This window comes from Embiotoca jacksoni, unplaced genomic scaffold, assembly GCF_022577435.1.
Source record: "Embiotoca jacksoni isolate LCO1_2020_lvr unplaced genomic scaffold, fEmbJac1.0.p SCAF_49, whole genome shotgun sequence".
Taxonomy (NCBI): Eukaryota; Metazoa; Chordata; class Actinopteri; family Embiotocidae; genus Embiotoca; species Embiotoca jacksoni.
Genome location: NW_027185402.1, coordinates 539,021 through 565,772, shown reverse-complemented (window position 1 = coordinate 565,772; position 26,752 = coordinate 539,021). Strand labels below are relative to the sequence as shown.

General features: G+C 40.5%; 2 protein-coding genes across 3 annotated transcripts in view; one reads left to right on the top strand and one right to left on the bottom strand.

The window, feature by feature from the left end:
• LOC138210923 (collagen alpha-1(XXV) chain) overlaps positions 1–26,752 on the bottom strand; it is a 148,740-nt gene that overhangs the window by 97,282 nt on the left and 24,706 nt on the right. The window lies entirely within an intron of this gene.
• LOC138210925 (uncharacterized) overlaps positions 22,511–26,752 on the top strand; it is a 35,861-nt gene continuing 31,619 nt past the window's right edge. The window contains exon 1 of one of the 2 annotated variants that reach the window (XM_069170361.1): positions 22,511–22,674. The gene's annotated coding sequence lies outside the window, so the exon portion shown is untranslated. The remainder of the gene's footprint in view (positions 22,675–26,752) is intronic. The other variant, XM_069170364.1, reaches the window with a different exon arrangement.

The following is a 26,752-nucleotide window of genomic DNA, read 5'->3' as shown; positions in this document are numbered from 1 at the left end:
TGCCGCCTTCTGAAGCAGCTTGCTGAAACGTTGCAGCCTGGGGGTGGGACTGTTTTTTACACAGCTGCTGATACAAGTCATTAGAAGCCACTTTTCACCAAACTCAGCACCATTACCATTTAATTTTTCCCCGTCAAGATTTGTAATCAAATTAATTTTAAGATGTTTAATTGCTGGACAGTGCACTGCATGGCTGTTGACTCTGGCCACAGAGGCAGAAATAATTGACATGCTCAACGCTGACTATATCTATCTGAGCCAAAGCAACGTTTGCCAAGGCCTACCTCTGACTTCAGTGTCGACATCTGGGCTTGATTCATCAAGGTACTTGCAGTGTAGTACAGCAATGTGCAAACAAGTATAATGAACAAAAGGCGCCCAAGAAAATGCTTTGCATGATGCACAGCCTACATGAAATAAATAAACAAACCAAATAGGGATACAATAAGGCAATTTGGGGTTCTATTTTTAAATCCAGATGCTTGTGGCCTCAAAAACCGAGCCCTTAAATGAGACTTGATGACAAGAGATGGAACAGGGTCAATTTGTGCTTTTGACTCACCAAAGCTTTGGCTCTTTCTGTGGTTTGACACAGGAGGGGGAATGGGGAGGAGTCCAAGTTAACAAACTTTGTGGAGCTCCTTTTGCAGCCTTTTAAAAAAGAATTACACACTCTTAAAGGTTCCACGGAAAGTCGTTTCCTCCATATCCTGTATCTGTATCTTTGACCAAGACCGTCAAAGACACTAAATGTCCGCTGGTAATTTTAGCAGCACAGGCCTAAACTGTCACAGATGCAGCCACATAATTAGAGCATTACAAACACTAATACTCTTGTGTTCTGTCAAAATTGTAGCCAAACACGAGAGGTTCATGATTTTTTTCCATCATCTTCAGGAGGAGATGTTGAAAATTTCATGGACCGCTGCAGAGCTAACTGCAGTATTGAGGGATAAAAGTCAGAAAAGGTTCAGAGAGAAACCATAATATCCCTCAGATAGACAACGTTAAATCATATTGTCACTCTCGCAGTCATTGAAGACTGCTTTGGGAGTACTCTATTAAACAAATAAATCCCTGCATTTGATGCATGATCATATCTGGCTGCGTCTTCAGCTGAAATAAAACAACCTGTCGAGAAGACACGCATGCTTTTGTCATCTTTCATTTGTCACATCTCTTTCGAGAGACTTGCCCCTGACCTTATCAGAAATATAATTTTGCACAATGCAGCAATCGACTATACCAAACAATAATTGGAAGTCAGTTTCCTGGACATTTTAAGAAAAAAGGATCATCAACTCTACTTTTAAACCTGAACATCTGTAAAAAATCATATCCAGTGTCTCTTGGATGGCTCAGTGTGCTCGTTTTTTTCCATCATTATTTCATTATGAAAGGGATGAAGGTCTCTTCTTGAATACAGTGTAATTATTGCTGATGAAATGAAAAGCTTTCCTGTCACAAGCCTTTTACATCTTTAACATGTTTTGGCATTTGGCGCAAGGGAGGAGTCTCTGGGATGTTACGAGCACAGACCACACAGGAAAGTGTTGAAGAATGAGGTTATTAGTCAGAGATGAGACAAGCGAGATTCATCTGAAATAGATGCAAAATGTAAACACGTGGGCTCAGACCCTAGTGTGCCTTTGAAATGGAGCTTTAGTATAAGTACTGTTCAACACACTGAAATGGAATTCTTCATTAGCAGACAGTGGGACCACTTTAGCCCCTGTGGAGCCCAGCAGATGCTGTCTGTAGACTTGGAGGGCTGGGCCTCCAGGCTAATTGTATAGCCAGAGCAGAATGCACAAGGCTATAGTGTCTGGCACTGACACTTAGCACATGTGATACCAGCCATAAGCACCAACTGAAAGCCCCAAGCTGACTGCTGCAGGCGATGCAGCCCGGCACAAGAATGAACAGGCAGCACCAGCGTCAAGCTGTTCACTGACAGACCAATGTTATTTGGCTGTTAACAGGTCCCCAGCTGGTGTCTGCTGTGTGCTGTGTATGTGTTAGCCTGGTAGCATGCCACTGTTTTGGTCTGCGGATGTTCACGAGCATGTGTGCAGCATGGAGGCTGGCATAAAAGCGCCAGAGGCTCCCCGAACACAAGCTGCCACCAGAATAAAGAGGCAACGGCGAGCATTTATTTAGACAGCTTGTGTCTACGACAGGCGGAATGTAGACCACAAGCTCCGGGGCTGGAGTGACTGAGAGGGCTCGTTTGTACACAAAAGACCCTGTGCAGGGATTGGGTTACGACTAGATTGGAGTCTGGGACTGGTAGCAGCTTTACCACTTTGCCGGTGTTTTTTTTATTTTTTATGATCTGATGCAGCATTTACTTCTGATGGTACATGAAAAGCACAAACTGATCCCTGGATAACAGACAAATGTAGTAACATGTTTGCATAATTTTCAAAAACTATTATAATTATTAGACAGATCTCTGGCTTTTGATTTCTTCAGATATATGTCTGTGGGAAGTTGTAACTTTTTACAATGAATTAGAGCATGATTTTAGCACATCGGGAGAAAATGAGGCTGGGAAAGCCACTGAAGCATGTCTCCAGCAAGACGACTTTCTCATCTCTGAGCAGAAATGGATGATGGGAATGGGTGGTGGGAATGCCTGCGGTTTTGATTTCCTTCCCAAAACCTCCTTGGGTCACCAATATCATTTAATGAATCACTTGGGGTGGCTTCAAATATGAGCAGACGGGTCCTTGATGGCACCCCACTGAACTGGTTCCCCACCGCTGATCATACACCATACCACGTTCATGAACCTCAAATGAGAGGCTGTGAATGTTTTGCAATTCCTCCAGTAACCATCTTGCACCCTATATTTGCCCTGTTATCTCCTCTGTAGCTCTCTATTATCAGCATAAACACTGCTCTACTTATTTCCTCAGAAAAACAAAGAAACCTCTAACCACCTAAAGGGGCATTTAACAGAAAAGACTCCATGAAGCACCTTCAAAATATCAGTGCGTTGTACTTTATACATTAGGGGACTAAATTATATGCCACTTTGAAGTGGATGTTCAACTAAAACAATGTTGTATATTTTGCCAACAGAACCATGACAGCTCCTCCTCATGAGCAGTTTATTCAAAATGCAATTGAAAGTGAAGTGAAAACTTTTATTTTTACGAAAAGACAGGAGTATTTACTGAAGTATTTGTGTACATCTGTAAAGCATGGACAAAATCCAAATTCCTCAGATTTCTCAGGATTGATTTAAAAAGCAAACCAACCAAAAAACCTGCTGACAGGCCTGTGCTGGAAGCAAACAATTACCCTTCGATGGAGACTTGTTTTTGCAAGCATGCCACATAAAAAAAAAAAAAAGACTTTAAAAATTTATGGGCTTTGTGCTGGAGGTGGCCAATTTGCTAACAGTGAAAAACGAAACTCTTCCACATACAGTAGTGTTTTCCAAGTTTTGGAGATGGTTCCAGTTTAGGTGCATTTTTTTTTTTAAAGTTTAAAATGCTGTGACAGAGGGGTAGTTAGGAACACTGTGTGTTCTGTTTGTAGCAGAAACAAAACTGTGCTCTTGTATGAGTGTGAAATAAAGGGGGTACATCTGGTGGAGGAAATAATTTACTGTTTCCAAACTATTGAAGTCTCATATTACCTTGCAAATAGCTTAAGACAGCAAATTTACTTATTTTCTCTTTGGCATTTGTTAATGATCTGATTTCTACTACACGGTACACCATAGGACATAGGAAATAGGACTTGCACATTGCAGTGAGAACATATCAAAGCCATTTTCTGCACTGTTGGCACTGACTGTCAAAACTGCTATCATTACTCTGTGACAATGGAGATACACTGTGAGGTCCTATTCATTAATCTTGTCAAGTTCAAGATAATGTTTCTGCCTCTCGCATTGTTGCCTTGGCCATGTTGTTAATGCTATACAATTTCCCTTTGAAGACAATTGAATAGAAACAAAAAGAACGCGAGCAAGATGATGAACGGTGGCTTTTCTCATCAAGATGAACATTTCAGTCATTAGGATTTTTGGGCAGTGGATTCTTTCTAATCATCATCGTCAGGAATAATGCGAGTTGACAGAGCCCATCAGTTTGAACCTTTGCCTGTCCGCATGACTGCCTCTGGCAAATTGTGCTGGTGCTAATGAGTCAGAGAAGGCCCAAAACCAAGAGAAAAAAAGAAGAGAAAAACTTACACTGAACTCAATCATTTCTCTCCAACTTTGGTCCTTTTTAACCACAACATGATCTTTAGCCAAATTCAGCGGGAGATCCTGAAGGAAGAGCCCACACCTCTAATAGCATGGGCACAAAGGCCTGGTTTTTAAACAAAACAGTTTTCTTCAGGAGACAGCATGTGCCCTGACCACTGTTTTTATATAATCTGTGACTGAGAGGAGGAGGAGATGAAGTTATGAGAAACTAGCAAAACCATCCTGCGTTAACAGTAAGAGAATTCATTGCCACTCATACTGTTGCATAAACATAATTTACATTTGCTAATTCTGGCTATGCTTTGATAATCCAAAATGGTGACACTGGAAAATTTAGAAAATTACATATACTAGGAAAAAAGCCACCCAACAGACGAAAACACATTTTCTACTGTTGTGTACACGATTACGACTGTCGCGAGACAAACAACTGAAATATAGGAACTACTCAAAAATACAACATCCTTCTAATGTTCAAAATTTTTACAAAACCATTACAGTTTTGTTAAAGTTTACATCCAAGAGCACACATATTGTATGGTATCCTATCAGCACAAGAACGCTCTATTGGTTTCAAATGCGGGGAATAATGTCCACACTTTCAAACCAAATATATCATAACAGCCGAACCACAAAGCCCTCACACATAAACAACTACAGGTCTTTCATCATCACTTCCCAAACAAGTCCTCCAAAGCCAACTGAAGAACATCTGGCTGTGCCAGCTGCATGGGTTAATGCACTGCATGGTTACTTCTAGGTAATTAAACTGCAGAAATACAACAACAAGGTACAGCAATCTATCCATGTTAAAACCCTTCCACTAGGATGCATCATTTTTTACAAAACCATATACAGTATATGTAGTAAGTAATATATGATTGATTTGTAAGCGGAAGATGATGGATGGATGATTTGTAACGATAATGTTTTCTATGAAAAGGGAGACCTGCCTGTGACTTTATCAATCCAAACTCCTTGGCCATACACGTAGATACTGACAGTAAAGATGTCTCATTGAAGGTATTAATGCAGAAATAGCACTACTCTCTCATTTTAGAGTTATTTCTAAAAGCTTTCATAAGAACTGCAGCAAATTCCCTTCACTGATTTTTTTTAGACGTGGTTGGCACTGTTATTCCACAGCTTTCAAATGGTTTACCTTGTTATGTTGGTGCTGACAATACCAGAATTAATGACGCCAGCTTCCTCTACAATACCCCGTCACATGTCAGCTATAAGTAGTTTCATGCTTGGTAAAAAATAAGGACATGCCTGTGCTAATGCTGGGAGAGCAGGGTTGTGATTAGCTGAACTGAACCACAGCCAGCTGCAGTCTGTCTGGGTGCCACTTCTCCCAACAGGTCTGTGCTCTGTAGAGAGGAGAAGAGGAAGGCAGCCCTCCGATTCCTTCTCTTCGGAGCTGTCGCTTGTGTCTCTTGTCAGAGCTTTTATAATGGAGTGGGACAGAGGCGCAACCACCAGAGAGACCTTGCAGATTGGGCAATGGGGATCGGGGGGGAAATATGACCAGCAGGAGTTTCCACCTGGCCGTCACCCTTCTCAGGATCCAATTAAGAGATGCCGAGAGCGGGGGGGGGGGGGGGGGCATATTGGGTTTATGTAAGCTGTATACTAGTCCTTGTCTTACCTTTTTTTTTTTAATGTGTATATTATTCACTCAGAAATGTTCATTATGGTGTTTATTTCATGCTTCCCAGGAAATTAGAAAGGAATAGTACGTGATTAATTTATTGATTAATCGGTTGATTTGAATGACAACAAGTAGCCTAATTGAGTCATTTATCAAGATAAAATAGAGCTATTTCATAGCAGTGACCTTGGGCCCTTTTACAAATGCATTGTTTTTTCACATTTTAGTGACTAAACAATTAATCAAATTAATTAATGCTGAAAATAATCACAAGGTCCAGCACTAAAGACAAAGCCATTAAGCCACTTCATTTTTCTCTTTTTAAAATTACTATAGCTGACATAAATGGAAACATAATATAGTTGAATTTGGGGACACATATTTGCTTTCTAGTTTGATAAGAATATTGGTTTGACTCTCATATCTGTCCGTTATATGTAAAACTTTTAAACAAGAAACGGTAAGCATAGCATAAAAAACATAGTTTGTTATTTTTACACTTGGTACAGAATAGACAATGATGATATAAAGCATTATAATGTGCGTCAATGTTTCTGAATTACATACTTTTTTTTGTTTGTTTGAACAGAGCCAGGCTATCAGTTAACTGCAAAGGACATGAGCTAAAAGGCATATTATAACACAAAGCGTACAAGAAAAGACCGATGTATCCCATTAGCAAATACTTTGGTGAGACCTTTTATAATGCTTATTACACCCAAGTTACTTCGGTGCCTTGGGAAAAAAAGAAAATGTAGTCCTGCTGAAATGTTGCTGCTCTCTGCTCTTCTGTTTAATCTGTATATCTTGTACTGCTTTTATTTTGCTACAGCAGCCACTCTTACTAAACCCTGCATGTGAAATCATGTCAATATGAGAAAAACCTCTTGGGGACTATGCATTGCTTTTTCAGGGCACAGCATGGAGAATTCATTACTGCACATACCTGACTTTGCAGGAGAGAGAGAAAAAAAAACTTTCTAGTAGGGGGTTACTGTGCGTGATCATCCAGCAAAGACACCATCAGCAGCGTAGCCTCTTTTTCTCTGAATGCAGAGAAGCAAGTGGCTCAGAGACATTCATTAAAAAATATTTTCCTCTGAGCCTTTGATACAACAATATCGCTGAGAGGAGGGAGAGAACACTAATGATCGCATTTATGTTTTTATTTACATTAATCACCACAGGGCTTTGCTTTTATTTCGGCAAGGGAGAAACAGTGAGGCTGGCAACAGGGTAAAACTAATGAAACATTGATGGAGATAAAGGTTAACTCTTCTTCTCTGAGGGCCTTTTGATGACTAATTGATTCGGCATACAGAACAGGCTGACATGGTGTGTCCCTTTGAAGGAGAAAGGGAAGCAGTTTTGTTCCTTGCAGATGTATCAGACAGTAATTAGGAGATGAACAAAAGTTCCCTCAAGACAAATGTCATGAGGAAACTGTGATTTTATGTCCTTTGGAGCTGGGTGGCATTTTGTTCTTTATGGATGGTTAGCAGGAGCTAATTAACCAGCCACATATTTTTCTCCTGGCTAGAAACTCTAATGACTTACCAGCCACCAAAGTCGCATCTGTCACTTGTACATGTCAGCCAATTTGTTAACATTATCATCATTAAGTATGCAGTTTGTGTATGTTGTGTTGCTGTTACTGTAATACTGTGGGAATTAAATAACTACAAGTAATCTCAAATCAATATGCATGCACTTTACTGTCCTGTTTATTTGCTGATTGTACATCAGATAGAGCATGTGATTGTCAAATACACTCTTAAGACCCCTCCTTCATCATCTTAAAAATAACCACTCCTAGGAAGACACCTGACACGGCAACCGTGTCTGATGACAGACTGTGGCATGCTGAAAGCTAGTCCAGCATGCGAGAGCAGCCAGTGCCGCCTCCCATTTCAAAGCCAAAGGAGCCGAAGGCCCGTTGTACTCACCGAGGCTATTTGAGAGAATTGACCTCTGACCCCATCACCCACACCCTGATCACGTCCCACTGTGCGTGCTTTCATGTGCTCGACCCTCTCACCCTCGCCGAGTGCCTTCGGCTTTAAAGTGCGAAACATGTATCGATTACCCAATTCCTTAGCTGAGCATCACGGTCACTGCGGACACCTCTAAGAAGGAAGATTGGATTGCAGCTTTATCATACTTACAACATACAGAACATATCTGCACTCACTGCAAAAACACTGAGCTCACGTTGGTCCTCTTGTCCAAAAAGCAAATCAACGAGGCATTTTACATCATCATAAACCTCCTTAAGTTTCTATCTTAAATCCCTGCTCTGCACAGAATCAGAGGTTGTTATAACCTTGGCCTCATTGCTCCAGCATTTCTCCCTCTGGCCTCACTAGCAAATGCATTAGTCAGTGAGTGCCTGGCATAGCTTTCTGTGCCAGTGGTATGACTAGCCTAGCCTGTACAGGGCAACCTCAGTGGCTCTTCTTGCTTATTTACAGTTACATGAGTGCAATGAAGGCCTGAGCCCAACAGGTGTCATTATTTATAGTGCGGATGATGAGGAAGGGGGCCAACAATGAAGCACAGAGATGTCTTGATAGAAATTTGGAGAAGTAAAATGGACACAAAAAAAAAAAATCAAGTGACAACAGAGAACTCGACGTTAAAATGGGCACGGAAACGGGAAGAGAGAAGGAGAGGACATAGCAGGAAAATGTGACATGGTACCATGGTGTATGGAGCAAGCAACAGGATGACAATATGGTCAGGCAGGGATGGGGAGGAATTCAGGAGAGGACGCAGAGATTCAGAAATAACCTGCCTTTAACTGCTATGAGCTGGTGTGTGCACTACTGCGTCCCCGCCCATAGCGCTGTCTGATAATTACTCTAACCAAACACAAATTACTCATTGCTTTGACATGTGCGCCACACAAACTCTCTCCATTTTGTTTATTCTATAGGAATCAATAAACCTTGTAAATTAACAGCTTTTTCCTGAGCAACCATTCACGGCAATATCCTGGACATTTTAAACTAAATCAGGGCACATCACTGTAAAATTGTTAAAAACAAAACCAAAAAACCCTGCAGAAAGTAGGGATCGTATGCATTAGCTCACTCTAATCCTCTCTGTAATGACCATATCAAGGAGAGAGATGCGATTATATTCTGATTGCCCTAGTTGGTGCTGTTTGCTGCCTCAGATGGTTGCCAGATCCCCAGGATTAGAAATGATCCCTTAGTCTATCTCGTCAACCCTCCTCCCAAATATTGTCATTATCCATTTTTGTGTTTCCCAACCTGACTTTGCAACCAAGACTTTCCCCCCGTCCCCACTGTGCATTGCTAAATCAGTAGCACAGATCCTTAACATTGCAAAGTGAAACACTGCAAAAGGAAATACACTCAAAAGTTGGAGGGGAATCCAACATAACTGAGATGTCTCCACTTGCCATCTCTGTGTTATTGCATAAATCAGGATTTATATTTTTAAGAAAACATTCCTGCACTGCGAGGGGATGCAAAATGAGAGTTTGGTTGCACACTACACTTCATCTAGTTTGTTCTCGGGTGGAAAAGTGGGGTGTAAATTGCCAGTTACACAATGAAGAGATATAGTTCACAAGAGCTGAAGGGGGATTTAGACTCTTCATTTCTGCAATGAAGACGAACGACTGAGAGAGTATGGGCTATTTAACACTAACATGGCAAAAAACATGAATGGTTTGCTGGTATTCTGACCACTTCAAAGCCTTATGTAATGTCCCCTCTCAAGGCTTTGTGGCCTTTGATCTGAATTAAATAGTTCATTTGCATTACATATGAATTTACATTGCAGTTTAGTAAAGCTGAGCCACCATCTTTCAGCATGCAACTGCTATGTTTTTAAAAGTGAACCTCGAATGCTGTACAATGTCATCTTTAATTTCTTTATTTCTCATACAAATATTGTTTGACATAAATGAACAGAAAGAAAGGGGAGCTAGTGAAAGAGGTAATCTCATTAGTTATGGTATAAAAAGATTTGACATACCTGAAGTCGTTCAAGTCAATCCAAGGGAAGCAGTTTATTTTCCAGCACAAAGAGATGGGGAGAAAAAAAGACAAACACAGTGAGTGTTTTCACAAGACTCGGTGCCTTTTTATTTCATGGTCAAACAACTTTGACATCATTTTAAAGTTGACTTCTTGAATTCAGACCAGCGAGTGCGCAACAAACTGTCAGTTAAACAAATACATAGTAATTATTCTGCTATCAATACACTTCCCGTGTGTGTAGGAACATATTGGCCTTGCACTGCATGATATTTGAAGTGACTGGTCGAAAAGCACTCGGACTCAATGATATCTTCTCAGATACATTTCCAAAGAGAAGAAGAACGGTTTCACCAAAACTTATGGAAAAAAAACATGACTTCATCTTTGACCATTGTTCACAATTGTTCCTTTTTTTCCTTCAATTTATCACATTTTGACATTTTTTTGAACACCGTCATAACAGATAAGGACTAGGAGTCTTCCAAGTTACATATCTGGTTCACTCGTTGCTACAGTAAGCATACGCAAACAGCTGGGGGTGTACAGGGGCAAGAGAAGGGGTGTCAAGTTCAGGATATATTACCTGACTGAGAAAACTATCCAGATGGATTTGTTGACACTTTTTTTTTTTTTTTTTTTTTTTTTTACTTGCTGGCAAGGCCTTGTAGCTGTGCCGTTGACAGCATGCATAAATACATGGGACATTGACTGAACACAAACAATCCCACAATCCCATCTGATGAGTGCCAGACATAGATGTTGGGTGGACACAGAAAGTGTCTTCCAGATTCAAAATATTCTCTCTGGTCAGGTCTGGTACATGTTGTACCAGAGTGATCAACTAGACTGTGTTTCTGCTCAATACAAGACTGACACTCTGAATGTGAGGGGAGCGTACAAATCCAGCAGATCCTCATTATATAAGCTCCTTACCTTGTTTTACGCTTAATGAACATTTGTACATTTCTCCCTAATTTACTGCTTATTCTGCCTCTTTGTTCCCAAATATTTTGTCTTTGTGAGTTTGATCTACAAGACAAAGAACGTTTGCAATAAATACAGTATTTCAGATTCATGCAGTTTTCCAGTGGGCAGAGCAGACAGATTAATCCCCATACTGCTGAGCTTTAATGAATCTATGACTTCCTGCAGAACCCAGCTGTCTACACACTGATCTATTCGATGTATGCTCTCGACTGAATAGGGGAATGTGAGTGTCTATCTGTTTGTCATTAACAAACAGTGCTGGTGATAATTTTAAGTGGTCAAAACCGGAGTTTTAGGGACTCTTTGGTTGACCAGGGCTCTTATTGAAATTAGTCCTCAGTTTGTCGTGACAGAACAATAAGAGGTATCTCAGCCCCAACTTTGAAACACCTTTGAGATCAGCTGGATCTTTTCCAAAGGTTCTCTCAGTTAGTCATGTATACTGCAGATAATGCAGTTTGCCATGACACTGTTTCAGAAGATGCAACTCTGCTTTTAAAAGCACATTTTGACAGCTGAGATCAATTAGCTCACCAACAAGTCCAATTATTCCCATAACACTTGAGGCTTTACACAACTGTCCACTACTTGGATCTAAAATGTCATAGCCACCTATATAACCTGGCTATCAAACAAAAAATGTGCTTTTCCCAAATTTTACTTTCAGTTCGTATCCAGTATTGACATGTAGAAGGTGTCTGATGTGAGATATAAGTCAATATTTGACTTCGTTTACTTAAATTCTTAATCCTATATTAACTAACAGATGAGCAACCTGTCAATCAATTTGAAATTAGGTTCATACATTATATCACAGCAACAGGCCCCTCCTCTTAGTAAAAGCTGTTCTCAGCAGCTTTTCAGCTCCAGGTTTCTTGAACTTGCAGCCCTCTGCGACAATAAATCGCAGCAAGTATTTATGGTAGATTTCAGTGAACCGTATTTAGCATTAACCAGTGGTGCGCACACAGACTGAAGCATTAATTCATGACACTGGAGGTGTAAGGGTAGAGAAATATATACAGGTATTTAATCCAACATTTAAAGAAGGAGATCAAATTTCTGGTCTTTCCAAAACTGTGTTTGGATCTATGGTTTGGGACCGGATGAAATATGCTGCTGGTGGGCAGATACAATGAAAGAAAAACCACGCGCTTTTCAATTTAGCCCAGACAAATTCACTGCAGAGGTACTTATGCTTTACATAAGTGTTTACACATTTCACATAAAGTTCAGCTGTGCCAGACGCCTTTAAGAAGTACCATAAATCCCATGTTTGGGTTCCTAATATTTTCTTGTGTTTTTGACTGGTAAACCTGCCCCTGCTCTGAATTTGCTACAGAGGCTGCACTTTTCCAAGCTCCAGGGCGCAAGTGGCTCTGCACTCAGTCTCCATTTAGTTTAGAGCTGATTTGTGGTGAACTGTCAGGTCAAAGCCCGACTTTGACCTGGATTTTTCAGTTATTTCTCTAACTCGCGGGAGGCATGGTATCCAGGAATTCAGCTAATGCAGAAAACACAGATTAAATGCAAAAAATTAAGTAGAACTAAAGCTTAGAAGCATCATTATTGAACTATGTAAGCTTATCCGTGGTACATGTATCTGGGGCTTGTCATTGTAGAGTTCTGCATTTTCCAATACACACTGAGATCTTTTCAAATTCATGGCATAATTTACAAGATGCTTGAATTTGTCCTTGAGTTTAATAGCGTGCAGTGGGAATTGCTGAAACTGCAGACATCCCATAAGACATCACAATGTTTTAAATATGAAGCTCATTCCTACGCAGTTCATTGCAACTCATTTTAGTTACAGAATTTAGCACAGACAGACGACTCTTTCTGGAGTTAATTATGACACTTTTCGGCACACGACTGCACGCAGATTGGATTTGATCATGGCTGTCAGCCTCCTTTCCTTCTGAAGGCACTGAAGTAGTGATAACACACAATAAAACCTGATGAATGAAAATCCTTTTCTCTATCTCTCAAATAAATCTGCCGTTCTTTCTTGAACCGAGTTGTGACACGGTTTTAACTGCCCGAGTGTTTGAGCAGCTAGCTCTCCACGCTAAGAGGACTTTCATCATGCTTTGGTGACAGAGCCAGTAACTGGAGTGCCCTCTGCCTTTAAGCACAAACCCACATGCTGCAGCTACAGTGCACCACTTTGATTTACAGCCCTTAATTATGCACAGACCTGCCCACCATGGGTTAAATTTGTGGGAGCTGAAAAGTAATCTGCCCTGATCACTCAGGGAACTTGTGACAGGAGAGCATCCTCGGTGGTGGTTGGAGGGCTGCGCTTCCCCACAATCCCAGCCATCTGAACTGGATGGAGCATCTGAGCATGCTAAGGACAGAGTAAACAGGAGGAGGGGCTTGGTTAAACATGTCTCCTCTTCTCTGTGCCACTTTGGTGGGCCCTTTCCTTTCCCTTTTGATATTTTCATAAATCAGGACCAAGCAGGGTGCACGGGATAGAAAGAGAGGAAGATCAAGTCAGAGAGTTTGGGACACCCGGGAGGGGAACAGCTGTTGTTGAGATTGCTCCAATGTGTGAGCACAAGAGAAAGAATCCTTTTGTTTCCACGCGGTTTGCCGCTTCACCGCGGACCTTTCATCTGCACGGTGCATACAAAGGCCCCATGCATCTCGGATGAGACAGAAACCTCAGGAAGCGCGTGCAGGAGAAGTAATGAGTAGGGAGGGAGAGAGCATAAACATGTTCCAGGAAGTGGAACTGCATGTCCAGGGGGAGAGAATAGGTTTAACAAACGTCACTGTTGGACACTGATGGAGAGCAAAGCAATCTGTGCGAGAGGAATGGTCACACTGTGAGCAGTTTCTAAATTAATTAGAGTTAGATTGGCACATTCGGGAAATTCTTAATTCTTTTTTTTTAATGCTTTAAAGGAACAGAAGAAGGACGCCCTTTTACTTTTAAGATTGAGAAGCTCCAAGTTTGTATTTTTGAACGTCCTCAGACTGACACCTCTATTTGTCATCTCCTTCATTTAAACTCAGCCATGATTCTTCATGAAATGAAATCCATTTTAGATCAAGAACAGCTTAGCGAGAGGGAACTATTGAAGTTTTACTCCTAAAAAAATTGTTTGAATACCATTTTCTTTCCAAGCCATATTGTTGTTGGTTTACAAGACCTCACTGCTGCAGATAGTTACCCACACCATCTTCTTCAAATGTTCTGGATTAGAAAGTACACTGGCATTTGTGGTCCAACAGACACAATGGATAGAGAGTACTTCTGCAACTTCAGTGAGCCATGATTTGCTTTAACGTTTGTATTGACGCATCATACATTATACACAAAGAGTGTTAAAGCAACTGACATTATTTTCTGTGAAGTTCCTGACCTTTTGTAATGATTTTCAAAAGACATTTTAACCACAAAGCCTGGTTGGCAAGTATATACACACACAATATGCTCTCAATTTAACATGTTTTGAAAACTCAATGCCAGCTCAACTCTATCTCTATCTTGCAGTTCTTTTGGCCTTTCATCCTTGTTCCCATCTCATCCAATTATCATTTCAAGACCATAAGGTGATCCGTTTTCCATTATTCCATTTAGTCTAAAAAGATCTTATGACTCATCAGATATATGAATGTTTTATGTGGTTTGCGGTTGCCACATTAATTACCATTTTACATAATCAGAATTTCAAGCTCTACTTTCTTCCAGCTGTTTGAACGTATTTTTTTTGTCATATTAGGATGCTGCAAGATTCTGGTTTCCCACAACACATGGTTAAACGTCCTTTACTCATCAGCGGCGGAGGCAGTGAAGCCACCAGATGTTGGCTGCTGTCTCGGTTGAGGATGAGTCTTTAGTACAGACCGTCCTTCTGCCTTGTTGCTGAACTGAGGCACAGATATTTCCTACCAGACTGTACTTTTAGTAAAACAAAAGTGGATAGGAGATAGACATTTCTGCTTCAAACAATTCCACAACATAGCTGCCTTTCATGCACCATAAAGTAGCAGTATTTCCTCTATACCAGACGACGATTTCCTTGCAAGGATTTTCAGAAATACTTGAAAGGAAATTTCCCTTTGGAATGCTTATGCAGGAAAATAATTTCTGTTTATTATCTTTCTGTTGCACTTGTCAAGCATCCACTTGTGTGGCCCTTAGTGCCTTCTGGTTTTGTCAAAATAAACAAATGACTCAAAGAAAACCTTGGCAAGCGGCCTCCTTCATCTTCTAAATAAAGATCGCTGCAGAATGTTGACAGTTTTTTTTTTACGAGAAAGTTTATGGCGATCATTCAAAGCCTGTCTCATCCTCCTCATAAATGAGCTCCCAGTGGAGCAGGGAATATGTTTTCATTGCAGGTGATACTTTGGAGTAGAAGAAATTAAGCTCTACACTCAAGATTGTCGACTTTAATTACTTATATATGCCATTTTACAGGAACAACACTAAGAAAAATGTACCGCAATCTCCACTAATCAGTATCATTATATTAAGAGTAGCACAGATTATGTGTGAAAGGGGTTGTTCAAGGTTCATAGTGAATACAGACCCAGAAAACTGGCTTACACTCGACAGAGCTTTTTGGTTTGTTTCTGCTTGATGTTTTGGGTCTCCAGCCAAAAACCTCCTAATTCATCAACCTTATCTCAAGCTGCAGCAAAAAGCTATTAACAAGAAAATGATAAACCCACTACTTCGCCCACTTCAAAACAGCACAGACAAAGTTAACAACTAGCTACTGAATGCAGGGAAGCATTTCGCAGCTGAGGGAGACTACTACAGAGATAAAATGACAGTTATTGCTGGACTTTGGATTTTGTCAGACTCTACATGGCTAAATGTTAATGTTGCTGTGTAACTGTAAAAATAGACAAGTGTTTACTAACAGCGATGTGTCTGTGTTTTTTTTTAGCTACAGTTTGTTCTGCTACTCTTAACTGAATTACACTTCTGGCAATGCATTAACACATGGTACACTCTCTTCACAAAATTTACACTTTCTATTTTGTTATGTTTTCCAATCAAATGGAGAATACTCTTCAGACCAATTGGTCCATCCTTAATCTTGTAATTACTGTCTAGTCCCTGAACGGGCCAGGCTCTGCGAGTAAAGTTTGCCCACGAGAGACATCCACTGACCGAGTCGTTTTTTTTTTTTTTTCTAGTTGAGTCTAATTATAATTTAAATGGGGATAAAATAATTCAATCATGTGACTCTTAACGACTTTCCTAATGTTATTGGACTGAGTGGTTAAAATTCACATCGTGAAACAAGTCATTTGGTGGGGGTTGTGACACCTTTTATTCGATTTAGCCACCCTTTATCCACAATTTTACGGCAGCAAAAGCGATAGGGGAGTCCACAGCGGAGCTTCGGATGTAAATGTATGCATTTTGTAATTACTCTCACTGGCAGAAGGGGAAGACAAAAGCTCCAAACTGCACGTTTTATAAAATAACATGCAATGTAGAGCGATGTGGTCCTAAAATAAGATACTGATATTTCAGGGTTCTGTGATAATTTTTTTTTTTACAATATTACAAAACACTGATAAATACATTATTAATTTCAAGAGCATACAATTGCAACAAAATGCATGTCATACTTTTTTATGTCGGTATAAACGTCTGACTGTAAAAACTGAACATGACTTTGAACATGCCGAACACGATGCTCCAAATCATAATAGCATAACGTCATCATGATGTCAACAAGTTGGAATATAACCATTATCAAGATTTAATTGATAAGCAACTCTCTCAAGAGAACCACCAGGTGTATCAAAATGAATATACCCACAAAGTATTGACATGGACAGTTTAAATTAAACTAGCTTCCTAATATAAATGAATGTTCCATCCCTGAGGGTACACTTTCAAAATGTTTCCATTATATTTCACTTGGGTGCCAGATATATATATATTTTTTTAGGTAATGTTATAATCATCACATCCCGACTCCTGTGGAAAACTGCTTCTCGAGCGCAGGGCAATCGAGGACACACTTGGCTGATACAGACTCTGGTCTAATTTCTCCTACTTCACAAGGCTAAAGAGCATCAGAGTAAGAAAACTGGCAGTAAAAAAAGGAAGGAAGGAGACATATACTGTAATGTTCTTGCCAAGATACTGGAAAGAAACTTCCTCAAGCCATGAAATAAACCCAGCTACATTATGCAGTTCACAAAAGGCATAAGCCGCTGAAAACTTGGTATTCGTTAATAAGCAGCATGATTTCTAATGTATAATTGAAATTCAACAGAAAAAGTGTAACAGTCCTGACAAGTTATTTCCTCTCCTGAGATACAAAGAAGTTTGCAGCATGTTATCACCCAGCAACCAGTTATCATCCATTCATTACAGAGAGAAAATAAAGTCTCTCATCTACAAACAGTTTCTAAACAAAATGAAGTCATGCTTTGCTTTTCAGTAAATATTGAGAAAAATAGAGTCCAAATACTGTGCTCTTTGTAGGTACACCGGCCGAGGAAATTGGATGGTGAACGTGTTTATGTGTTTGTGGAAGGATTGCAAATAATTTCCTTTTTTGATTTATCAGTTTTTCTGGCACACAGGCACTCCTTATTCAAGTTAAGTCTTCTGGGTCACCTCAAAAAGTCAGCAAAGTTAAAAAAAAAACGTGTAGAGTTTGGAAATTACTTTCAACTCTATTTACATGTATAAATCAGAAGGGGCTGCAGGTCGATATGGTCTAGAACACTTGCCAGTGTTTTCTGTATCGCTGCGGCTTGCTCACTTCAACTCAACAATCCACTGATGGAAAGCTGCAGGGCTTTTTTCTTCTGCAGCATGTTATCACCCAGCAACCAGTTATCATCCATTCATTACAGAGAGAAAATAAAGTCTCTCATCTACAAACAGTTTCTAAACAAAATGAAGTCATTTTGGACACTACAAGTCCATTCTCACATGTGAAAATCACATTTTGATCAGACAAATTTATATTTTAATGATGATAACTTTATATCTTAAAGCATGTTTCAGAGTCACAGCGTGCTTATATGAGGCAGTACACCACTGAGGATGTCGGTATGAGGCAAAACAAAACATAAGCGTCTACATCCCAAAATTTGTAATCCATATATATATTCATTTCCATTGTTGATTAATCCTCCTATTGTTTTTGCAGTTATTAAAAAGATTAACATCACAAGTTTGTAGATTGCTTCTTTTTTCTTAACAGTAGTCCAAAATCCTAAGATATTGAATTTACAGTGATAAAAACACAAAAAAGACTCAAATACTCACATTTTAGAGGCAGAAATGATTGATTATTTGACATTTTTACATTAAAAAAATGACTGAAACAATTAAATAATTATCAAAACAATTGCTTATTGCTTTCACTGTCAATCAACTCTCAAATTATTGACTCATTTCAACTGTACCTGAAAGATGTTTTGTCAAATAACTGCAGGAATGTGATTTGTTTTAAGAACGTGAATATAAAAAAGAAAAGAAACGATGAACTATACCACTGAAATTATGGCAGAAAATGTGTAGAAGAAGGGTCTACTCGCTAAAGAGAAACAGTATATGTGCACACAAACATCCACCACAGGTGAGACCAGTAAATGACCGTCTGTTTTGAGGACAACAAATACCTCCTGTCATTCACAGATATATGGTTGAAGCCGTCCGTGCTCCAGACATGTGTTTTACAACACACACTGAACAGCAGGGCTGGGTCAGCTGCTGGTTCAGACGTGGGCACCTAAACCATAAACTATAGTACAGCCCCTCGTCTGGCAGTGGCATGACAATGTCAGGGCTGGCATACGGGAACCTTGAGTGTCATCTGGACTCACTCTCACATCCGTTTACTACATGTCACAAGTAAAAGGCAAGGTAAATGGGTGCTATGGCATGAATAGAAGCATTGTTATGTAAGAAAGAAACACACTTTCATCTACACATTAAAAATGTAATTAAAAATGTCTTGACAAAATTTAAGGAGATTTTTGTGTGACCTAATTTAAATCTATCTATATATATATATATAGATATATAGATATTTATATATATATTTCTATCAGTTTTGGTATTCGTCCTTCGGGCAACAGGCTCAACAATCTATCCACGGATTTATTTTGGTATGTTGTATAATGATGGTACAGAGGATTAAGAATTTAATATGGCACTAAATAACAGGTGTAAATACTGGCCGAGTCAGCCTGCAAAGCATCCTTGCTGATCTATTCCAAAACTCTACCCTCTGATGTAGATCCAGCAACAGCACTTGAAGAGTAAATACATGCTGCAAACATAGTCTATGTAACACAATCACTTTGTCATAAATCAAACCCCTGCAGTTCTCTTGAGGACTCAGAGTCGTTAGTGTCAGCAGTGGCAGTGATGAAAAAGTTCAGGAGCTCTGGTATCCCGATGCCAGGCAGAGTGTCATGCTCAGTTGACACATGTTTGTGACCTGGGCTGCAGTTGTGACACTTGTGAGTAATGGCTCTGTCCTGTGAGTTTGGGTAACTGCTACGAATCCAGAGTGAGGTGGTTAGTGCGAGATGAGGCACCGGGGAGATTTTATGTCCGGCAATTTTGAGTGTGGTGGCGAAGATTTCTGAAGAGAAGGGATCCTCTGAAACAACCGCTCCCGTGTCAGATTCAAAACTTTCTGGGATGAGCCCCCTGTGGCCCGTATGAGCAGCGGTTTGGGCAATAAAAACGGGGGTCAGAACAGAAAGGTAATGTTTGTGGTCAGAAGAAGAAATGTGTCTCTGCTTATGAACAGGCCATGTGGTAAGCAACTGGCAATTGAGGTCTGATGCTGACAGCTTTGAGGCCTCTGAAACTGAAAACCTTGTCAGTCAATCCCATACTTGGCCTGAGGGGCAATGACGGGAAGTGGTGGAGGGCTTGTTGCTATATTTTCCTTTCAGAATGACCCTTTTTCCTGAATGTGCTCTTTTAACAAAGGATGGAGGGGTTTCTGTGCCTGCAGTCAGGCCCTTTGAGGGAGGAGGCTCTCATAGCATCTTGGACCTCACACATGCAGAGGAGCTCGGCGCCGAAATGAAACATGATGTCTGATCTGAAATTACCTCATGACTGAAAGTCACATAGAGCATTTCACAAATTTACTGCAAAGAGTGAACAGTTTCATTTGGGTAGATTGAGCTTCCCCTAGTAATGTGGCTCTTCCATTAATTGATTCATTTACCGGGTGACACAAGACAAACTAGGTAAAGGCCTTTCTGCTCCGGCCTCGAGTCGATCAGGCAATTTTCGTGTACTCAGTCAGACAGGGGCTAATTTCCTCACCATTAATCACAGCTGCCCTTGCACTGACAGATGGGAAGACTCTTACAGATCATGGAGATTAATGTGAGTGCCTGTGCATCTCACAGGTTCAGTAGTGCTCTCCAGTGGATGCAGCAGCACAAACTATGGTCAACATTTACAACTTCTCATTTTCTACTAAAGCCTTCTGCAAAGCACACGTGTTAAATACCATCACACTTACCAATGCCAACAACATGTAATTTGTCCAGTCATATAATGAGTAAAAGAAAGAAACAATGTCATGCCAGTTTATACCACAAGTGTCCAGTCCAACCTTGACCTCTATCATTTTATAGCCATGAGCCGAGAACTCCTCTGGTCATTGATAATCTTTAAATGTATGAGTACGAATATTTTCCTTGGTCTCCAAAATGCCTATTAATACGCCCAAGGAAATCAAAACACACCTCAGATATTGCTAAATTACACTTAACTGGACCAAATAAAGAAAACTGTATCACTTTTTTTTTTATTATTCGATGGAGTGCCAACAAAAACTTTTGTTGAGAGCCAAATTTGGCCCACAAGCCTTTCTCTTTCGGCAGCCTTCGTCTCAACACAAAGTCCTGTGCTGCCAAACTAGACAGCCCAAAGCTCCCTCCTCCGAGAGCCAAAGGATCGTAGTGGCCATGACGGCAGATATTGACCTGGCCGGGTTTGTGCGAGCTGGAAATGAATGGCTGGACTCCTGACTCTCTGCGCCAGACATTTCAAACCGAGTTTGGAGTCACCAGCTGCTCTCGTACCTCAACGGCAACCAACTCCCCCTACCAAGCACCAAATCTCAACTTCCCTATTAAATCCACCCCTTACACACACATACACACACTTGCACAACACCTGATACTCCGAGCTGCAAATACAGTGGATCAGGGCAGACACAAATAACTCCACCAAAGTTTCAAGTGATTCCAGCAGACCCTTAATTCCTCTGCGGACACTTGTTTGCACCCAGATGACGGGTTTTGAGACAGACTGTCTCACAACGGACACCTCTTAAAAGGGCTGGGTCCTCTTTCAATTTGACAATATGCCTCTGTAGCAATTTAATCTCTAATGTAAATTTAGCCTGCACAGGATTACACCATACCAGCTTTTGCTGGACCAAAGAAAAACAGGAAAGAGTAGAGTCGAGAAAATACACACATATCTCCTTTGGATCGTTATGAAAGGATAGAACAGGAATGTTTGTTAAAAGTTTACAGTTATTGTCTGATGATTTCACACGACAGTTGACAGCCATGCTTGCAACTCATTGAGGCTGTGATGAGGGAGCTTTGAGCTAGAGGCTAACATTAGCATGCTAACATGCTTACCGAGACAACACGGCTATGTTAACCATCTTAGTTTAGCATGTTAACATGCTACGATTTTTTTTTTTTTTTTTAAACAAAATATACACCTGGGGCTGATGGAGTATATTTTTTGTATCCAGATTATTAACCCGTTAATTATTTCATCACGAGAGACCTTTCATTGAAATCCATCAAAAAGCTGTTGAGACATTTCACTCAGTCACACATGTTAAAATCCTTTGTGGTGCTATAGAGGAAAAGTCAATGATGTCATGATGAAACTCATTGTGATTCATGCTCTGATCACCATGGATATCTGTACCAAATATGAATGAAATACATCTGTTTGTTGTCCAGAAATTTCAATAAAACACAAAAATGCCAGTCTCGTGGTAATGCCAGACGAAATATCATAGGATCACCAAAGCCACTTGGATTTATCCTCTGTGGACTATACATTTCTGAACAAATCTTAATGTCAGTCCATCCAATATTTGATCAGTTGTGGACTGACCAACAAACCGACTGACAGACCGATATTGCCGTCCATGGAGTCCTGCCTCTGGCATGTTAAAAATGTCACAATTGTAGCGACTCATCATACGAGTTGACTGCATTGAGATAACCTGAGAAGCAGAAGAGCTGGCACTGGAGCAAACAGCAGTTTGTAGTGAAAAAGCCCTTACAAAGGCCTCCCATTGTGAGTCAATAAACATGCTGTCTCATGAAGATGACAAGGACCCCATCAAACACGTCCACACACAAAGGGGATCTTTGGGATGCTGACAATGTTGGCCTTTCATGGAGCGGGCATGGTTGCTTCAAAAGTGCACTGAGCTCACACCCCCACTGAAACCCCAAGCCCAAAATCGTTGCCATGACTCTAAAAATAAACAAACCCAGCAATGCCCAACAAGAGTGCCATCACAAGGCCATTGACTCAAATCCAGTTAAACTGTGCTTGATTACCTCTGATTGAAATAAGTGCTGAAGGAGAGAGGACGCAAGTGGTTATCGAAGAAACGCTGCGTGAGGAGGGGGAGGCAAAGAAGGCGAGGACAGCAAAAAGAGGCAAAAGATCAAGAAAACAGTTCACTCGCAGTTTTGCTGTTTAATTTCAAGGTCCATTAACTACAAGCCAACAGAAGACTCAACCAGGAAGTCCAAAATCACAAAAGGTACGCTGCATGGCCCATCAAGCTTATTTCCTACAAAAGTTATTAGTTTTCACGTAACCTGGGTCAATACATTAGTAGGAAGGCAGACTGTGTGTTTGCTTGGCAACTCCATTACTCTCCATGAACAATAAATCTCCACATATATTTCGAGACAACAGCAGCGACTTCATTGTTTGGTAAAGATGCAATACAACAAGCCTGTGCGAAATAGAACCAACAAACCTTCACATAATGTACAAGCTACACTATACGGCGTAAAAAGAAATAGACCACATGTTCTATGTTCCAAAATCCCCTGTGAGTCTTTAAAGATGTGTTCTATTCGAAACACTCTCCATCACGGTTTAATTTGATTTTGCATACACGCATTTTCCAGCATTTTATGGGGCATCTCTTTTCCATGGGCGGAGTACCTTTGATTTGTGGCTTTCCTAACCTAGGCACGGTATCAATGCTTAGCTCCCCTCTGTCAAAGCATTTGCTGCAGCTGAACATCGGGCTGTGCCAGAGACACAATACTCTCCTCAGGGCTTGGGCTTGAGCTCACTGTTGGCAGGGATTTGGTTTTGGACACTTTAACCTGCCAGCAAATCTGGGTGGGCAGCTGGTAGTAACCTGAGCTGAATCAGATCATCGCCAAGTTCTAACTCCGTGCCGTCCCTGGGGCACTATTTCTAACCTTACAGGCTGGTGCCCAACCTTAACCACGACTGTCTCTACACTTTAAAATGCCACACAGAGACCACAAGTGGAATTTTTTTATTTTTTTAAACACATTAATATCTAAGTTTTGTTGGTCAAAAAGACCAGAACATTAATGCTTAAAGAAATAAAATGCTCCTGTGCTCCAAAAGCAGAAAATCATCATGGCGTCAAGTAAAGTGTGACGTGCACATTTTAAAGCAGCACTCGCTTTGTCTCTCTTGAACCGGCTTGGAAAGTCCTATGACATTTCATTAAGATAGACAGGTTACTCTCTCCATCGATTTTGACTGATGAAACACTGCCTACTTATGTTGGATTTTCTTTCTCTTGGCTCGGCGGAGGAATGGAAGGGTGAGCTACGACGCAGTGCTGAGCCAGCTCCCGTGGTTTAATTACCCAACTCTCAACCATGCTCAGGTTGTCTTTCAGGTGCAGAAAATAGAATTGTGTCAATGTATTAGTGAGATGCAGTTTCTCAAGTATTTTCATGCTCCAGTTAAAAGAACCTGCGGCGTACTACCAATATCCACCTGCGCACAAAATGCGAGTGCTACAGTGACATTAGCAGACATGACAAAGGATGGTAAAGATGATCGAAAGCGATAGTTTGATATGACTATTTGCTTCACCTTTGACATTCATTTATAAGCAAGTTACCAGTTTTAATGCAAATGCTTGATGCACATTTTATGTTAAGATTTAGAAAATATATATATATATAATTTTTGCAGGTATCAGCCATAGACTGTATATAAAGGTGGACGTAGCTCCTGGTCTAAAAAATGAGGCCAATGTGTAAATTTCATGAATTGCAATACCACCAAGTGCCACAAGGGGTTGGCTCAAAAAAGCCTCTGGCTTCATAGACTCCCATTGAATGTCAAACCACTTCTTTAGCTAAAGTCACTGTTCTTTTTAGTTTTCTGTGGGTCCATCTGAAAATAATCCCATCATTAATTAATTATCAGGACTCGAAATACTGTATTTTTGGGGGTGTGTTTGTTTGATTGACAGGCCTGTGGCGCAGTCAGGTTTCCATTATAGGTGCGCAGGAGGTAGTGTCCTCTGGTTTCCAATCCGATCTAGCCAGTTTTACCGCTCGCTCTTCCCCAGCTCGTCCAAATATGTTCACTTCTGGCTTCAAACTGCTCCGAACTAGCACGATGGTGACGGCTGAAAAGTCCAACTCAAGGCTCCATACAGTAACAGCAGTTCACAAACCAATTGGTGACGTCACTGTTGTTTGCCGTTTGGTTTCAGCTGATGCACGTCAGTGAGATAAAGAAACCAAGAGGCTGTATGTGCTGTATAGGTTCAGTACAGGCTGGCAGCACCGTAACAGTGAGGTAGTGTTCTACAAAAGGGTGGAGGTATTCAACGGTGCAATACAGTCATGGACAGCAGGCACTTTCTCTCCAGTTGCCTTTGGTATACAACTTTAAATCCAAGCACAACACCAAGTTGACCAAGAGTCAGAGCGTAGCTTTGTCCAGCCTGGGAGCACCGGTGTTTACAGACAGGACTGACTAATACGAACAGCGTCGACCTTATGTCATAATGACGAAAAGCTGGGGTTTTGTTGATACCCAACTGGCTAGATTAATCTGACCTTGTTTACAATGTGCTTAAATATCCCTTAGGAAAAACTTGAAAACCCTTTCCTGAAATATCAATATTTCCATAACACGGTATGTGTAGCATGGGGATTTCAGAGTGGGATTTGCAGGTTGGACCAGAATAAGGACTCTGGTTCAGTTGACAGCATTCTTTTGTCAAATCTCACTTAGGGATTAACAATAGCTTGTTGTGTCTATAGCACAAAAAGTGGTAACCAGGCACATATCTTTTTTTATTTGGGAGACTAATCACATGTGCTTTTAAATCACAGGTAATTCTCCTGCCAACCAACTGTCAGCAGCTTCCAAGGTGTTATAAACTGCCTGTAGATTGATTTGGCAGCAGTGCACAGTTCAGACACCGAAACACTTTTCAATTAATAGTGCACAATGCTAAGTAAACGACAGAGGCTACGACTGCTGCCTTTGACATTAAGCAATGTTAGTGGTGTTGACGTGCCACTATGAGCCCCCCAGGGGACATTTTACTATGAGAAGACCACACTGGGGGAAGGGTAACACTGTCCAGTGAAGATAAATAGAGTGGACACAATTTAAAAGTAGAGTTTTAACTTTGACATTGATTTCTATATTTGCCATCTGATTTATCTTTAGATTTTGACCATTCAAAAGTTTGCCATTTTGCAGCAAAAGTGCACATTAAAAATTACAAACAAATTTTTTTTATTTAGCTTCACTATATTAGAATATATTTCTATCTTAAAATCAAATATATCCTTATTGCTTTCAATATCAAATACATATGTGTATTGCACATCAAACAACATTGGTTCACAGCCAATATGATCTGATCACAGCTTAATTTGGACAACCCAAAGATCATGGTAAATGTCATGGATATTGGCAGTCCACACACACACACACACACACACACACAGTAGCATCAAAAGAAGGTTTGCTAAAAAAGGAAAAGTCAGCGGCTACTGTTATGGCTCTCATGTTCACAGCTGTCCACGCCTTGTTGGCAGACATCAGCATGCCCTCCCCCCTCTGAAAACTTAATAACTGCTGCCCCAGACCTCTTTATGTGGATTAATACACAGAATTTATCAAGGTTAGCCCTACAAGACTTTTTTAGTTCATTGAAATAAAATAATAGTCCATTTTCAAGTGTACAAACATGTCTACCTCAGTATAATAAGTACTTTGCATAATTCGTATTAAAACCCAGTCGTTTTTGTTTTTGTTTTGTTTTTTAACAACGTCAAGTTCTATTATAGACAGAACCACAGTTTGACCTTGCCACAGTCACTTCACAGAGGGAATGAATGAATAACATGTTCTGTGGTAATTGTACCGCTCTAACTAGGCAAATAACCTTCCTGCCAAGAATAAATCAATGACTACCTCATTAAACATAACCCATCTGCCTGCTTTGAAAGCAGATGAAAACCTAACAGAAGGTGCATACTCTCTATACCTTTCAATAAAAATGCTTCATCAACACCTTTGGGCTTCCTTCGAATCCTCACAGCCCAAAACAGAAAAGCTATGTTCCAATTAAAAGTGTGAAATCAAATGTGAGGAATTCAGCTGTCACACGCTCGGTCCTGGGAGGTATTTCTTTTATCAGCAGATGAAAATAGACACATTGCTGAGGGATATTTAACAGGCAAAAACAGAAAGCTAAAGGGGATCCATTTGCAAACCGATTTCAGTTCAGCCTCAAGTGTTGTGGACTTTAGTGAGCCACAGGTGCGTGTCAATTTATATGCTTGCTGGACTGTGAGAGCGAG